Below are 17,462 nucleotides of genomic sequence, written 5' to 3' on the forward strand. Positions count from 1 at the left end.
TATTCCTATTTTAGTGTAACTCTTCGCCTTTCCAAGCTATTTTGCCTCAGCATATTGCATTTACTACACTGAGTCGCTTTCCATGTTTTGGCTGCTATAACACATTCATTTCCCCAATTTTCAGAATAAATAAATTTGTCATCTTTATCTTATTTTGGGATTTACTTTTTCTTGGGTGCTGTATATAGATTGCCAGTGCTCAGAAACATGCAGTTTGTCCATCTATCTTTGTTTTTCTTCCTGCGAGAAATGATCCAAGCATTGTTGGCTTGAAAGAAATTGAAAATTAAGAGGCCTGAACTGCAGTTACAAATGATGGAGTGCTGTGCAACACTGAACTATAGGCTGTTCAGTGTGGCACAGTAGCGATGCATGGATTTTGTGTATTTACCTGCTTGGGAGAAGACAGGGGTCAGAACGCTGTGTCATTACAAGTATCCTCTTGCAACACTGTCTGTGTAGCATCACATATTTGGCAGCTTGAAAGTTGCTGTCGATTGCATTTGTCAAATTGCTTCTTCAGAAAGAGCAGGCGCTGTGGCTTGCATGAATTCTTACCTGGTGCATGGAATTTTGAGTATGACTGAATACAAAAAGTATCATCTGTTTATGAATGCATTTCTTTTTCCAGATCCATTAGATATCACATTGAAAAATACAGTTTTCTTCTGCAAAGTGGAGGTGTTAGATCTATATCTATCTTTTTCTTTAAACTAAAAGTATTTCTCAATAGTCTCCTTGGCACTTAAAACAGCTTTTGGTGTACGTGTGATCTTTATAAAAATGAATATTGGAAAGGATATCCTGTTGAAAGTGTACTTGGAAAAAATTAAACATGTCTTTGGAGGAATAACAGGTTTGGCAGATATAGTGTCCTTGTCATTCGTACCAGTGGAATGTTAGAAAAAAAGCCTTATTTTGCTTGTTTGGTCTCTTTTACTTTGTTTTTTCTTTGTTTTCTGTTCATCTGTTTATTAAGGTTAGGCCCGTGTGTTACGATTTTAATAATTTGGCCTTTGTACAGCACCACACCAGATTAACCCCCCCCCCATAAAAGTCAAGATAGCATTCAGCAAAAGTATTGGATTTAGGGGTTAGAAATTACAGCCGTTTTTATACAGAGTCCCCACATTTTAGACGCCCAAAAGTGATTAGACAAACTAACATAAGTGTAAAAATATGGAGGGTTTTAACACTTAGAAACTCTGCCAGGCTTTTAATGCAAATAACTTCAGTGGGTGCTTGTTCTGGTCTCTCTGATTTCAGATTTGTCTTAATTAACTGAGCATGCTCTACTGGGTTGATCAGGTGACTGATTTGGACATTGAGGAATATCCCTGTTTTCACCTTGAGGAACTCTTGGGTTGCTTTTATAGTATGTTTTGTATTATTATCAATTTGCACCGTGAATCACTGACCTGTAAGATTTGCAGTATTTGGCTGAATCTGAGCAGAGTATAGCCCATAACTTCAGATTTTATTCTGCCATTTCTATCACCAGGATAAAATCATCAATAAAAACCAGTGATTCAGTTCCACTAGCAGTTCCATAGCATTGCTTTCACCAAGTTTAACAGATGGTGGAATCCCCCTCATGGCAGCCAGCAGTCAAACGATTACTGTTGTATGTAAAAGGAAGTTAGTCACCTGGTGAACAGGACTTGTTGCACACCTCACTGGGGTTCCCTAATTTGGCACAGATGGAGAGATCCCAACATACTTTGTTTTAAAATTCCACACATTTGGAAAATGGTTTAGGAAAAGCTAAAAAAGTACTATTCTCCTCAGCTCTATGAAGCATCTTTCAGCTATGTTTTTATGTGTTTTAGGCCCCCCACGTTATAACATCTTGATGCATGCTCAATCATCCAGGTAAGTAAATCTCCAAAAGATGTACCCTTAAAGGATACATCTTTTGCCATCTTACAATGCATCCATTCCCCAACTCTCTGTGAATGGTACGCATGGCCATTGATCAGTGGGTTTTGGTCAATAGTCATGAGAATTTGCATAATTAAGATTAACGAACTGACCTCCCAGCCCCTTGTTCCTTCAGTGTGTTGGTTTCAGTCATTATGCAAATGTACTGTTTATAAGATTGGGAAAACCTGCAGTCAGCTGAGACTGAAGAAGTCACTTGGATGAGTGACGAAACGTTTCTCCCACAAAACGCTACGTCCAGATGAACAGAATCAACTTTTGGAGGCTCCCACGTTATGATTGTGATTCAGTTCCACTGCTCTCATCAACCTCTTTTCCTGCAGCAGTGGGCAGCTGTTAGCTGCTGGCTACAAGCCCAGCAAAAAAATATCAGACAGAGGATGACTAGCTGATGAGCAGCTGGTGAGGTTTAAGCTGCAAAAGCGCCAGATATTTTTTCTGATGAGTTGGTGAAGAAAAGGTTAAAAAAGCTTGTTGTATTTCTTAGGCACCCCTTCTTCATCACACCTTTGTGCAGTTTTAATGTTCTCCAATTTCCCTCACCAGTTGCCTATGAGTAGTCACAATTAAGATGGTTAACAACAAACTGAAAACGTGACTATTGGGCATGCAGTTTTTCTAATTTGAAACATGCCAGATGGTGTGTAGAACATATACTGAAAGGGGAAAAAATTATACAGCCAAGACTAAACAGAAATATGACATCACATTACAACCTATAAACTTAGAAAACATAATTATTTTTTTTCATTCACATTTGTTTAACCAGTGTAGCTTTCTTCATATTTTTCTTTTTTCCCCCCTCCTCAGTTAGGCTCATCAAACAATTTATAAACGTCTCAACAGACCTTCAACCTTCAACAGATTTTGTTCAAGTAAGTGCATGGTATCACACATGGACAGAAATCTTTTTTTTCCTAACAAGATTCTGAAATGATTTCAGTGTCCCAGATTTGAAAACCTCTGTCAGGCACATGGTATCATTCTGCTGTGAAGAGTAGAGAGGCAGACCTTTAGAAGTGCAGCGCTGATGTTCTTAAATGCATTTCCCTTTTTCTGCCAGGAAATGGGTTGGAGAATGATGTGGAAAAAGCCTTAACCTGAGTATAGAAATGGACAAAAATGGATATTCTCAGCTTTACAGGCTACCTGAAAGCATGTGCATTTCTGTATAGCAGAAAATCTTTTCTGTCTACACAATTCTCGCCTAATCTGATCAATAGTATATTAAGAGGGATAGAATTAGAATTGTGTTTGAAGGAGGTAACCTCACAAGAAAGCATTTCTAAATCTAGTGTAACTGTATTTACACGTTCAAACTGACAAGGTAACATTGCATTACATGGAATATGAAGCTGTTGAAAGCCCTGATATATGGCAAGAAAGAGTGATTTGGCACTGTGACGCAGCCATTTTCAGATAAATCAAATAAAACCATCAAGGGAAGAACAGTGATAAGACATTACATTTTTCAGCAGTAAAATCAATTTTTATTGCATTGTAAAGAGTGCATTTGCTGGTAGGAAGACTCTGCTTTGCTTATCTAATATCATTTTAGCTACGCTGTAATTAGCTTGCTAGCTATGGCAAACACTGTCTCGCTTCAGATATTTTCTTTAACACACTTACATGCAGAACACTAAGAAATACAACATAGTGTTATTCAAACAAAAGTCAAATACGAGTTGTGCACTCATCAGTAATTACTATTGCAGCATTTAACTGCAGTGTTTGCTCCCCTAATTCTCAAACCTTTGAGCACATATTATTTTTTACTAATTTCTCCTGTATTAAAGAAAATAATTGAATATATACATAAACGACAAACAGGAACAAGAATAGAAATCCGCCATTGTTAGTCAGGTAGCATTACTGTCAGCACCTGAGAAGAATTAATGATTTCAGTAGCAGAAAACACAACTAATTAGGCAGATGACAATGTAAAGAAGATCTATGTCTGTTTACTGTGTTCCCAGTTTACATTCTTGTCTTCCTTATTGTGTTTCACCTCTTTAAAAGATGTGTGCGAAGGTGTGAGTAAGGCCAATAATGACAAGTTGTCTGCTTCCACCTATCTTTATTGACAAAACTGTGTTACCTACTTTAGAACAAGATTTTTCCTTGAATGTGAAAGACTCTTGGGGCTGTGTAATACATTAATTTGAAAAGCCTTTTGCTCTTCACATCTTTGATCAGACACTTAAAATGGTTATTTTATCAAAGCAGCTTCGGGCTGAAATGGTGTGCAAACAGAAATCAATGATGTTCTTACTGAATTGTGAAATGAACCTGACAGGTACATGACAGACCATGTAGTTTGAACTCCTTTTGAATATGAAAGACAATAATTTTTGTTCCATTAGGAGCCTAACTATTTTTGATTACTTAATGACTTTATAGTATTTAATGGGTTTGTGAGTTATATAATGAAGGACTCAAAAGATAACACAATTTCACAATGTTTCATACTCCAAAAGATAGTATTTCTTCCAGGGATATATGCAAGAGCTGTCTATACACCAAAACCAATTTGTACCAAATACAGTGCTAGATCTCAATGGCACTGGACTCCCAAAAATATCATCAGAATCTCAAGTTTGTATTTAAAGAGTCACACCACCTTCATAAATCACTGTAGTCAGTTGTCCCACAGAAGAAAACACTTTTTATTAATCAAAAAATCAAAGTAAGTTTGATACTGAACACCGAAAGTCCTCTGAGAGTTGTGGACAACCAGGGGTTAAAAATCTGGATCAGCATTTTGGCACCATCAGATAATAAGTAGTTAAATCGAATGAATGTATATTTATTGTTGAATTTGTCAATTTTTTGTGTGGTGCAGCCAGGCGTTGCTTTCAGTGACAGCAGCTTCATGATTTTAAAAAAAGACATCCTATTGCCGGCTTATACCCTCATTGCATCCCTGTGATGCATTCACAGTACAAATATAAATTTATGGTCATGGTAATTCAGCCTCTAGTTCATAGGTGTCAAACTCTGGCCCGCGGGCCAAATTTGGCCCGCAGCCTAATTACATTTAGCCCGCAAAGCCATACCAAATTATTATTAGAGCTGGCCTACTGGTATTATACAGCTAATATATATATTGTTTAGTATTAAGCTTTGCTTGTTCCTTATTTAGTTTTTCAGCAAAACTTATTTGAGTCCATAAGAAGAGATTCATTCTTAAATCTGGAGGAAGATTTTTTTTCCCCAATAAATATTAACGTTAGCCCGCGACCTTGTTCCAGTTTAAAATTTTGGCCCACTTGTATTTGAGTTTGACACCCCTACCTCTAGTTAGTTAGTACACTGAAAAAATGGGAATTGGCAGGCTTTTGAATTTGCACAAATGAATTTAGTTAATGCTACACAAGCCTTTCATGTTTCTCTTATTTACATGATTAAATAAAGTACCATTAACTTGATTCTAAACAATACTGAGACTACTCATTTTTCTTGCATTGATTTAAAGTGACTAAATTAAAATACTAAAACCATTGTAATCATGTTTGACCACAACCGGAAATGATGCAATATATTCAAAGACAACAACTAAATATGATTGGATAATAAGACCTAGAGTCTTATCCAATAAGACAACAACATAATTTAAGGAGAGCGCAATTGACCGCCAGATTCTGGAAAACTGTTTAGCGGCATGCAACCTTTGGCACTGAGTCAGGCATACTGAGAAGGTAAGTAATTTAAATACATTTGTTTTAGTTGGGTACGTTTTCACAGAATTGTTGTAGTGCATGCTATATGAAAAGTAATCTGTAATGTATCTACATGTTGTTTTTACAGTTCTAGCTAAAGTTGGTATTAGCTTTGTGGCTAAAACTGAAAAATAGTATCAAATTGCAGCTGTTGTCGGTCAGATATGGAATTTATGCATGTGACAGAGAGCACTGACGTTTTTGATGGCTTAGCAAGTTAAAACATCACTGAGAGAGCGCAATAGTGTTTGTGTTACTCGTGCTAGTTATGGCTACAGTGGCTAATTAGTCCGGCTGTAACCGTCAGAGTTTAAGAAGCTGGGAGCCCCACAGTGCCATACCCTAATTCTTGCTGCTGACACGCACTCAAGTTATAATAAGGATCCTGCCACCTTAAACGTGGGTTTAAGAACCTGTGCCCATAAATGCCAAATCATTTCTCCATTTAGTCATTGTTTTAGGTGAAGTGTCACTTACTTGACTATTCTATTGGTCAAGCCCAAATAATACAGCAGATATCTACAAGGAGATAAGTTTGTTCAACAGAGTATGTCTTATTAAGTGATGTATTGTGAATTTTCCGACATCGTCCTAACAAAAATTAGGACCCCCCCCTTTTTTTTCTACTTTGTGTAGAACATATGTGAGCTGCTTCTCAAAACATTATGTATAAATAAGAGAAAGATTGGTACTTTAAAGAAACCATTGATGCTCTTCTGGACTGGAATACCTTTTTTCAATTAAAATGAATGTTTTTTGTGATGGTGGAATTTTTACCTTTATCATTACAGAAGTCAAAACATCAGATGATGATAGCTTACCATCTAAACTCCCCATCTCTTGGCAATTCTGAATTAGAGGGCTCAGCTGTATCGGCCTTTCTTGTGGATTTAAAGACTTAAAGAGGAGATAGCTTAAGTCATTAGGTACATATTCCCTGACATTCTAGATGTTGACCTTGGACAGTGTGTGACATAAAGAGTATAACTTATAGAAAGGGAATGGTACTGGCCCAAAGGGCAGCAGGTGGATTGCCAGAACACTGAAAAACCATATCTGCATTGTACCACAGCATATTCTACATTGTGAGAGAGCTTGGTGGCTGGTACAGAGAGCACGACAGAGCTTTTGAGCTCAGCCCAGTATCATCAAGAATATTCGCTCTCATTTCACTCTGTGAACTCCTTGATACTTATCCATTGGTTGACTATGAGATTGGATCAGTCCACATTGTGACTTTAAAAAGGCATATAGAAATAAAAGGTGTTCATATAAGTGTAATAGGTTCAGTCGCATGTATTTCCTTAAATAAATTCTTCTTCTTTTTTTATGTCTGATCTAAGGTAAGGTTTGCCTCATACACGGTGTTCTTGTGGTATTAGCCTAAAATGGTTAAGGCACAGTTGTTATTTGACAGCCCATTTCTTCAGCATCAGTGATTGTGACCTTCTTCCAGGTATTAAACCTTTGAAGCTCATTCCTCTGTGCTCATGTTTTCAGATCAACGCTGAGTTTAAGAGAATTGCCACCATCCCCCCTCAGACAAAGTTCGTGGCTCAGCTGGCTCTCCACTTGGACAACCTGGTGAAGTTGGTCAACAGAAGAGGAGAGCTTGGACTAATACTGAAAAGAATTGTGGCATAAATGGATAATGTAAGTGATAAAGCCTGAATTTCAAATGTTTTCCCATGATAAATTCTCGCATATTGTATTTTTACATCTGCTTGTTTTTTTAACCTTCACTTATTATTAATTGCCAGTAAACCTATTATTAATTTTTGTGCCTTTACTTTAAAAACATTCATATAAAGTACACTATTAAAACTTAAATGAAGGACAAGGGCTGAATGAAGATGCTAATTACATACATTTCATTTCAGTGTGAAGATGTTGATGCTGCGTCTGTCAAGGGAGTGTGTATCTACATGGGTGAAGACCCTGGCATGCTTATCCGGGAGTATGTGGTATGTACTTGTGTTTTCTTTTGGGTTTTTTTTCGGACTTTCCACAGTGTGTCATATTACTTACTTGGCATGAAATGACTAACATGGCTTCTTTTTTACAGGGCATGGAAGAACGTGCCATCAGTGAGACTGTTGAAAACACCACTGTTCGAATTTATCTTCTTAAAGAGCAAGCTTCAGCAGATGAACAAGAGTTGTCCTCGCAGGCATCAGGGTGGCGAAGAATTTGGATAATGTAGCATTTGCTGTGATAATGCTATTTGGACTCATGTATGCATTAAACCTTGCCTACCCTGCTGACCTTCGCTACAACTTTGACGTTTTCCAGAAGGTTTTCATGGAACTGGATGGAGCTAAACTCTCTAAAGTTCTTGCTTTCAAAAACCATCTGTTTCATTGAGAAGTCAAAGACTGCACTTCTGCAATTCTTTGCAGTTTTTCATTTTGTGTTCAGTAACGTTATACTGCTTATGTTTTTATTGCTTTCCCCTCATGTGACTGCAATGCAGGATGATTTTTCCTTTTGGTATCATGTTGTAAGAAATTTTTACTGATGATTTTTAGCAATATGTTCTAAGTCAACCTTAATGTCCTGCTTACATGTTTAAAATGAAGATTAAAATTCATGTAGGTGTTTGGTATTAGTTATGTAACAATGTCATTTAAGGCTCAACTTAGTTGAAATCTTGTACAGATAAATACTTGTACAGAAGCTGAAACTGTTGTCAAATAATACACAAGTTATATTTGTGTAAATATGTTTATTCATAAAAGCGTGTTGCTTTTTTTCAGGTAGTCTTAATTTAGTTTACATTTTCAATTGTGTAATTAATACAAATGTTATATGTAAGAGATGACAGGATCATCTATAAGCACTTTCTTTTATTTGCTGCTAAGGTCAGTTTTTTGTGATATATTTGCAAATATATTCTCAAACTAACTTTTTCTTTTAGTTATTTCTGCAGGCTATCTTTAAAAATGTGTTAACAAGTTTATATGGATGTGATTTTGGACTTGTTCATGGCAGAATTGCTGCTTTCACTGCTGTTACAGTTTAATAAAGGTGAATTGTTCAGTAGCACTCAGTCTTTGCCTTTTTTGTCAATAATGATCAGTTAATATTTCAATTGAAAAAATTAAGTAGGATTTAAAGCCATAAGTTGTGTTGCAGGAACATAATTGCAATGTGTTTACATTACATAATATCATTGCGTACCACTGGCAAATAAAAATAAGTTGGTGTTAAACATTAAAATATATTGACATTATGCAATACATTGATATTATGATAACAGATTAATATTAGTACATCAAACATGATTTTTTTAAGTAATCTGATGTAAATAAAATACTTTGATTTGACAAGCATTAATTACTTGAGGGAAAGTGGAAAATTAAGTCAATCATACTTATTCATATTATGTGGGACCGATGTACACAATAAAATCAAGTAAATTGAAAGAACTTTTTTTTTCAGTGTACTACAGAACTGCATAAACAGACCACCAGTTTTTGTACATTGTCACAAAATGTGTCTCCTAACTTGTGCACAGTTGCTGTATTTTGCATGTGCAGAGAAAGATGCCAGAAAGAAGACAGAAGAGGAAGATTATTCTCAAAAGTAGGGACTTCTTTGCAAGTGACATTTGCTAAAGTAAGGATGTAATCTTAGTGTGCTGACTTATTTTAACTTTTTGAAAAACTGAATCGGTTTGCATGTTCTCCATGTGTCTTTGTGGGTTTTCTCTGGGTACCCCAGCTTCCTCCCACAGTGAAAAGACATGCAGTCAGAGGGGTTAGGTTAATTGCTGACCGTAATTTCTTTTAAATTCTTTCCCCCCCTGTCTGGCACTGTAGCAATCAGAATTGTTGTCTGAAGGCCAAAAAATGCCCAACAAATTTACTTAGAATCAAGGCATTTGCCAACTTTATTAAGATTTTTTATGGTGAGTTATGACAATCACAACGGACAAGAATGGTGGACAGAAAAGAAAAAGAGGAAAGAAAGAGAAGTTGTGGAGAAAATTAACAGAAGGAAAAGGAGAGAAAAATAGAAAAGAAAAAGGAGAGAGAGAAAAAAAACACTGAAAATGTGCTTCAAAACCTGCTGAAGGAAAAAAAAAAAAATGTACAAAGACGGTCCGAAGAGCAGAGGACAGCCCTGGAGGGGGGTTACCCAGGAGCCACAGTGCAAAGGCCCCAGGGGGCCGTGGCGACAAGTCTGCAGGGTCCGCTGGCAACTGGCTGTCCCAGAGCAGACCGTGCTGTGCCTGAGACCCAATGGTCCCCCACCCACCAGCAGGGTCTCAATGAACAGACCCCATTTGGACACTGTTCAGTGTTCCCACCCCCAACGCCCTGTATGTATGTGTCAGGAGTGTGTAAGTAACGAGTGTCTAAGTGGTGGAACAGACAGGTGGCCGTGAAGGGACAGAGGAGGAATACTTCCCCTACACCTCAGTGATCTTATGCAGTGCCTTTGGGTGTAGGTGTGTGGACTTGTGATGGAGCAGAGGAGGGAACTACAGGGCTCCCGATGCTCTATACCTCCAAATGGGAAGAACGCTCATCTTCCAACAGGACAACAACCTTAAGCACACTGCTAAGATTACAAAGGAGTGGTTTAGGGACCCCTCTGTGAATGTCCTTGGGTGGCCCAGTCAGAGCCCAGACTTGAACACAACTGAACCTGATCTCTGGAGAGATGTGAAAATGGCTGTGCACCGACACTCCCCATCCAACCTGGTGGAGCTTGAGAGGTTCTGCAAAGAAGAATGGGATAAACTGCAAAAAACTGAGTGTGCCAAGTTTATAGCATTATACTCCAAAAATCTTGAGAATCTTCTGTATTGAGCAAACCAGTTGTGACTGGTTATGTGCGTGTTGTCTTTTTTTATTTTTAATAAATTTGCAAGGATTTTAAAATGTGCTTTTTCATTTTGTCTTAAAAACAAATTTTGTGTGTGGTGTTGTTGTTGTTGTGTGGGCTTTTCTGGTGACACACTCAAAGAGCAGTGATCAGTGATCTGACAGCAAGTTTTTTTCTATTTGACTTTAAATAACTGCGTGCACAAAAGCTACATAATTGGATTAGGATGTAAAATGATTTTCAATACTTTGTCTAGGATGCAATTAAAAAGACTTCAATTCTTTATGTTCAACAGAAGGAAAACAAGGCCAAAGATTTGTTTTAGTTATATCGGCTCCTGACTAGGAGAGAGCAACGCTCTATTCAATATGCTATTAAATTGGCCGCCTTGTCTGACATTGCAAAACAATAATTTGCTCTATAATTCACATGCAAACTACTCTGCAATCAGGCAAACTCGAATGTCAAACTAGCTGGGCATCCACAAACACATTCAATAATTGTAGAAATATGATGAGGTGTGGGCTGAATTGATTGCCTTAATAAAACAATGACAGTCAGTGAAATAAGGCAGTCACTTCTGGGTATTACTTAGGTTTTTAATTTGCTTTACTCTGAACAGGCTTACAAAAAGTATTTACACTTAAAGGGGAGGTATATACACAATGTTGGGAAGGTTACTTTTAAAATGTATTCCACTACAGATTACAGAATACATGCCCCAAAATGTATTTTGTAACGTATTCTGTTACGTTACTCAATGAGAGTAACGTATTCTGAATACTTTGGAGTACCTATTATATTATCCTGCTTTTTACAACTACATGAATGTACTATTGCTGTGTGATTTATTACTATTACTGAAGGTTACTCGCCATACCAATACAAACTAGATTTTTAAATCTTAATATAAAATGAGTAACAGTCAGGTGGACATTAGGTAAGGCTGCACTTTTTGGAGCGATCTTGTATAGAAAACTGTTTCACACGTATATAAAACAGGTTCCGCGGCTCCGAACCGTAGTAAAGGGACCTCTGGCTAATACATCAGGTTCCGTGTCGGGCTCGTATCCGAAAACTAGCTTTACTTTGTTGTCTGGGTCGACTTTGCTAGCGAGAGACAGAAAGAGGCGTTGAAAGACTGCTCCAACAGAACTTATTGTTTCAGAGGAAAACACGAACACAGTGTACAGTCGAGTCTTAATAGCTTACTTACAACTGGGCTCGTCAGGCACTCTTCTTGGCTGCAGTGGTTATTTTTATATTTACATGCTTCCATCTCCCATTTCTGGTCAGTGACATCTCGTACTTTTCAACTCTCCTTTTTTCCCCTCCTCGTGCTCACAGAGACATATGGGTATGGCAGTCCATTCTCCCTGCAGCACGGACTACACTGCCCATGAGGCTAGATTCTTTAGGGCACTGCCTGTAACACTCTGCCTATTGCCTTCATATTAAATCATTTTTGTGAATAATTTTAAAAAATATTTCTTCACATCATTATGCGAGCCGCAAGTAGGGGTGACATGGGCCGCGAGATTGAGACACAGACATTAGAGCCTCTTAATGCGAGTTTTATTTGGGGCGTGGAAACCAAAAATAGAGAGGTAATGTAATCCCGTGTAATCCCTTTATTTCAACAAAGTATCTGTATTCTGAATGCCACCTTTTTAAACGGTAACTGTAACAGAATACAGTTACTCATATTTTGTATTTTAAATATGTAACGGCCGTACATGTATTCTGTTACTCCCCAACACTGTATAGGCAGTGCCATCAAAAATTATTTCTTAGCTTTTTGACAAATTTGTTACATTTAGGTATCAGCCCATCAAACAAATTTGACTACTAAGCAAAGAAAATCCGATTAAATACAAAATGCAGATTTTAAAGAATGACTTCATCTCCTGAACCATCACACAACCACCACTATGTTTGATTGTTGGTATGATGTTCCTGTCTTAAAATGCTGGGTTCAGTTTTAAATTTGATATAACAAGACTCAAACCTTTAAGTTCATTTTCACAAAGATGAAAACCAGCCAAAAAAAGCTCAAAGCGATCACCACGGTGACTACTTTAGAAACAGAGGCTACAAGCCTGATGGCTCATCAATGCCTTTGTTGGATTAAAGATTAGGGTCTGGCTGCTGGACTGGGGTCAATAACATCAAACATCCAGCTTTAACATCACTCTGGGTTCTTGGCTAGCTTGCGGTTAGCATGCTCTTTACTTTACCACGTGCAATAAAAATAAAAGTAATGTCCATATCTCCGCTTCTCAAAAGCTGTATCCTTGTACCACTCACTCGCTGTACTCAACTTACTCTACCTCCAGGATGAAAGCTTTCAAAATACAGACAGCTACATGTATTTTTGATCTGGATGGGTAAATCATGTACTGGGGCCACATTAAGAAGAAAAAACATTTAGAAAAAGTTGCAGGCACTTGCTCTAGCAACCAGTGGTTGCATCACATCAAGTGTGGTGGACAAAGTGTGCGTGGGTATCATGTAAGAAACCTCAAAGGGAAAAAATATCTATCCAGTATCAGCCCACTGCAATCAAATAAAACATGCCACGGCCTCCATCTGCTTTTGATGGTATAGAAATAGTTTTATTACTACCTGAGAGAAGATATTGAATGTATACAAAGGGGATGAAATTTAATTTCATTAGTTATTGATATCATACACTGATTAATCCTGCAAGTATTTTTTTTTACTTCATTTGTTCCATTAGTTACCTTAAATTGCCTTTTGGAATTTTAATGCATAAAGATCTGGTATTTCTAGTAATTAAATATTATCTTTAGGCACTTTGTTACTAACAGCCTGTCACAAAAATGCACAATGGAAGCCTCATCAGAAATCACACGGCCAATCTTTCCTGAAGAAGTCTGAAAGGCTGTGTTAAAATTGCGCGTATGGCAGAAGCTAACATTAAGATATCCATTCAAAATTTTACATGTCATTTAATATTTAACTGGGATTAGGTTTAAGCACTAAGTTGTTAGACTGACCAAAAATATCTGGGAAAGATGAAGAGTAAGGGTGGGTTTTCATGCAAGGTGTGAGACAGACAAGAGGTCTATGGTTATGTTAAGCATCATGAAAAACACTGAAAGGAATAGCGCTGACTCATCGTATATCTCACATAAAAATCTGTAGACTGTTTGCCTACTAAAGTAGCACACTTGTTTTTTTCAGTGTGTCTTAGATTTTGATAGAATATACAAGTTTAAAATTATAACGCTTTTATTAACTTTTGACCCAAGCCTTAATATGCTAATTTTAACATGGCTAAGCACCGATGCATATGTTCTAAATATAAGGTGATTTAGCATCCTTGTAATTATGGCCTATCTGCCCCCCAAACACACACAAACACTAAAAGAAAAGCTGTGCACTAGGATGTCCATAACCCTGAGACCAAACAGGCTGTTCTCCACTCTCTCTCCACTACACTGCCTGGAAGTCCACCATCCGTGCTCCAATATCTGCCTAGTTTTAGTGATCCAACAAATCACTGCCTGCCCCTGTATGCATCCAAACAATTAAGCCAACAGAAGATTACACTTTAAATTTTATAAAGCAGTGACTGCAACTTGTCCCTGTACCACAAAACAGGACAAAATACGCCATTTCATAGGCAATATATTAAAGAAATTTTATCACACACGCCTATCTCACCAACCTCTTGTTTAATTTGAAGTGTAACGGCATCATTTGGAAGGGAAATATACTGAGGGTTTCTAAGTGTGGCTCTAAAATATTTCCAGAGTATTTTTCTCATCCACAGACAGTTATACACATATCACTGCTCTGGGCCTCTCGAGTGGGTCCCTAAAACATTACCTCATCCCTATTTTACTTTCATCTGCACTCTATTAATCTACCCAGCAGATACTTATCCCAGCCACTAATTTACCTGCAGATAAATCTGATGCCATATGGATTGGATTAAATGTTGGCACAGAGTTAAGTTTACAGTGCTGGGAGGTCGGAGCCTCGGTTCAGATTAACAGTAACTCGCATGCCTCTCTTTCTGTCCCTTCATACTAGAGATTATATCAGGATTAAGATTACAGTCAATCAATTTTGCTCTCAGTGCAAAGAGCCTGTAAATTATAATCACAGGTTCAGATTTTACTAGGTTGACTCACACACAATGAAAATGTGGCCTAGATTTTCAGCACCTAGTAAAAAGCGGAAACAGTCATATGAAGCGCTTGAGAATACATTGTTTCATTTATCAGCTCATTAGAGAAATGTATATAATGTATTCATATATATGAGTGCAGTATGAATGAGTTGTAAGAAATGTTGCACTTCAGACTCACATAGAAGAAAATTTCAATTGTAAATGCCCACAAAACTATTATTTAGATAACGGTTCAATCAGGATATAGACGTTATATTTTTGAGATTTCATAGCTGTCATCTGATAATAAAAGGAAAGAACTGCGCGTTCAGATTTTACACATTATGTTTTGGGTCAAAGATCATGTAACTCAATACACTTGATGTTTTGCTTTCTTTCTTTTTTTTTTGCAGTTTATTTTGCAATTGATTCAATTACAATAGCATGAGCCTTCCCTGAGAACGCCATAGCTACTTTCATAGTTAACTACAGTGACTAATGTAATTTGTTAGGACATCATCTAACTTTGAGGGCAAAGGATTGATCACAGTTTAAATGTTTTCGTTTCCTTTGGATGAATTTATTTGATTTTGTGACAAATTTCTGGTCCATCATTTGCGATGCTCTAGAAAAATCCTCTGAGTCCTCTGAGCCAATTTGTTTGTATTATGAATTAGTTATGGGCTAATGCTTTTAATTAATATCATACTGACTTTGTGGAAATTAATTTTCTGTTATTAACAGACACTTTCTTCTCCTTCTCTTCCACACTGTCATTTTCTTTGTCTTTTGCTTCTGTTTGCTTAAATTTAACAGACTCCTGGTTTTCTGGTGTATGGCAAGCCAAGGCATTGGAAAAAATTTTCATTCGCATGTTTTTCTTTCTAAACAATAGATACAACTGTGACAAATATAGTAAATATTAGCTAATGTATCTTATTAGCTTGTAACCATTAACTGTAAGCTCATTTTATGTTTTATGCACATACAATATACTGAACAGCTTATTACCAAAACCAGAGAAATGTTATAACTCACCTACAGTTAATTAGTGCATATCAGGTTGCTAATCACAATTTGTCATGTTGATATTGGATAGTTATGGCTCTTATTGGCAAGTATGTGTCTTTACAGGTCCCATTCTATCCTTCCATTGGGACCAGTTTTATACTAAAGACAAATATTCTGTTCCAGAGTTCATTCAGATTAAGGAACTTTCAAATATTTTGCCTACAGCTCAGATTTCTGACCTTCTTGTGGCTGCAGACACAAGAAAGGCTTAGAAGCCAACAACTCAGACAGGCATCAAAGAAGGGCTTTGAGGCCACCAGTAGAATCCACTCATCTCATCATGTTAACATAGCAGATCACAGCCCCCTTTTCCAACAGAATAGGAGCTCTTCTCTAATCTTAAATAAAAATCCCTCTTACCAGTAGTATAACAGTATGTCTATGGCATCGAAGCTTTGCTATATTAAAACCAAAATTAGGACAGATAAAACAAAGTAATAACTTTGGTCTTCAATCTGTTTTTAACTTGCAGCATGTTTGAGCTTTTTTTGTAGGTTCTATTAGGGATTTATCCATCCATCTTCTTCCGCTTATCCGGTGCCAGGTTGCGGGGGCAGCAGCCTAAGCAGAGAAGCCCAGACTTCCCTCTCCCCAGCCACCTCCTCCAGCTTGTCCGGAGGAACACCAAGGCATTCCCGGGCCAGCCGAGAGATATAATCCCCCCATCTGTCCTGGGATCTGTCCTGGGTCTGCCCCGGGGCCTCCTCCCAGTGGGACATGCCTGGAACACCTCACCCAGGAGGCACCAAGGAGGCATCCTTTAAGATTGATTGATTGATATGTTTATTGATTAGCATTCAAATATCTCAGTGAAGACAGAACAAAGATTTACCACAAAGCAAGAAAGCATGAGACAAGGCTAATCAAAAGGTATTGGCTGAAGCATTTGCTTATTACGCCAACCCTTTTAACAAAAGATCTTTTAGCATGCAGCTCCTGTACACAGGGCTCGAAGCAAATAATAAAATTCAATTCAATTCAATTTCATTTATATAGCGCCAAATCACAACAAATGTCGCCTCAAGGCGCGTCATAGATACAGAGAGAAAACCCCAACAATCATATGACCCCCTATGAGCAAGCACTTTGGCAACAGTGGGAAGGAAAAACTCCCTTTTAACAGGAAGAAACCTCCGGCAGAACCCGGCTCAAGGAGGGGCGGCCATCTGCTGCGACCGGTTGGGGTGAGAGAAGGCAAACAAAGCAAAAACAAAACAAACAAACAAACAAGAAAAAACACCACCACCTTAGTAAGTAACTACATCAAAGCAAAAGAATCAAGAGGTTTTCTGTTTTTTGTTTTTGTTTGTTTTTTTTGCTCTTTTCATTCTTGATATATATATTTTTCTAATACTCTATTTTTAAACATATTTTTAAACAAGGAAAATGAACTACACCTTTTTAAATCACTGTCATAACTATTCCACAGGTTAACTCCTCTAACAGAAACACATCTCTGCTTTATATTTGTCCTTATCTTGTTTTTTTTAAAGAAATCTGTTCCCCTTAAGTCATATTGACTCTCTCTGACTTTGAACAGCTTCTGAGTACTGGGGCAAAGCAAGTTATTTTGTGCTTTATACATTATCTGTGCCATTTTATATTCAACTAAATCATAAAATTTCAGGGTATTCAGATTAATAAACAAAATGTTAGTTGGTTCTATATAGTTTGATTGGTTTATAATTCTTATAGCTCTTTTTTGCAACTTGAAAATAGGAAGAGTGTTCGTTTTATATGCATTACCCCATATCTCC

General features: G+C 37.3%; 1 pseudogene; it reads left to right on the forward strand.

Moving 5' to 3' along the window:
- The window catches only part of LOC148096027 (uncharacterized), a 55,496-nt pseudogene extending 46,791 nt beyond the window's left edge, over positions 1–8,705 (forward strand).
- Positions 8,706–17,462: the final 8,757 nt, after the last annotated feature.

Source organism: Neolamprologus brichardi, chromosome 23 (assembly GCF_056152115.1).
Source record: "Neolamprologus brichardi isolate AB-2024 chromosome 23, ASM5615211v1, whole genome shotgun sequence".
NCBI lineage: Eukaryota > Metazoa > Chordata > Actinopteri > Cichliformes > Cichlidae > Neolamprologus > Neolamprologus brichardi.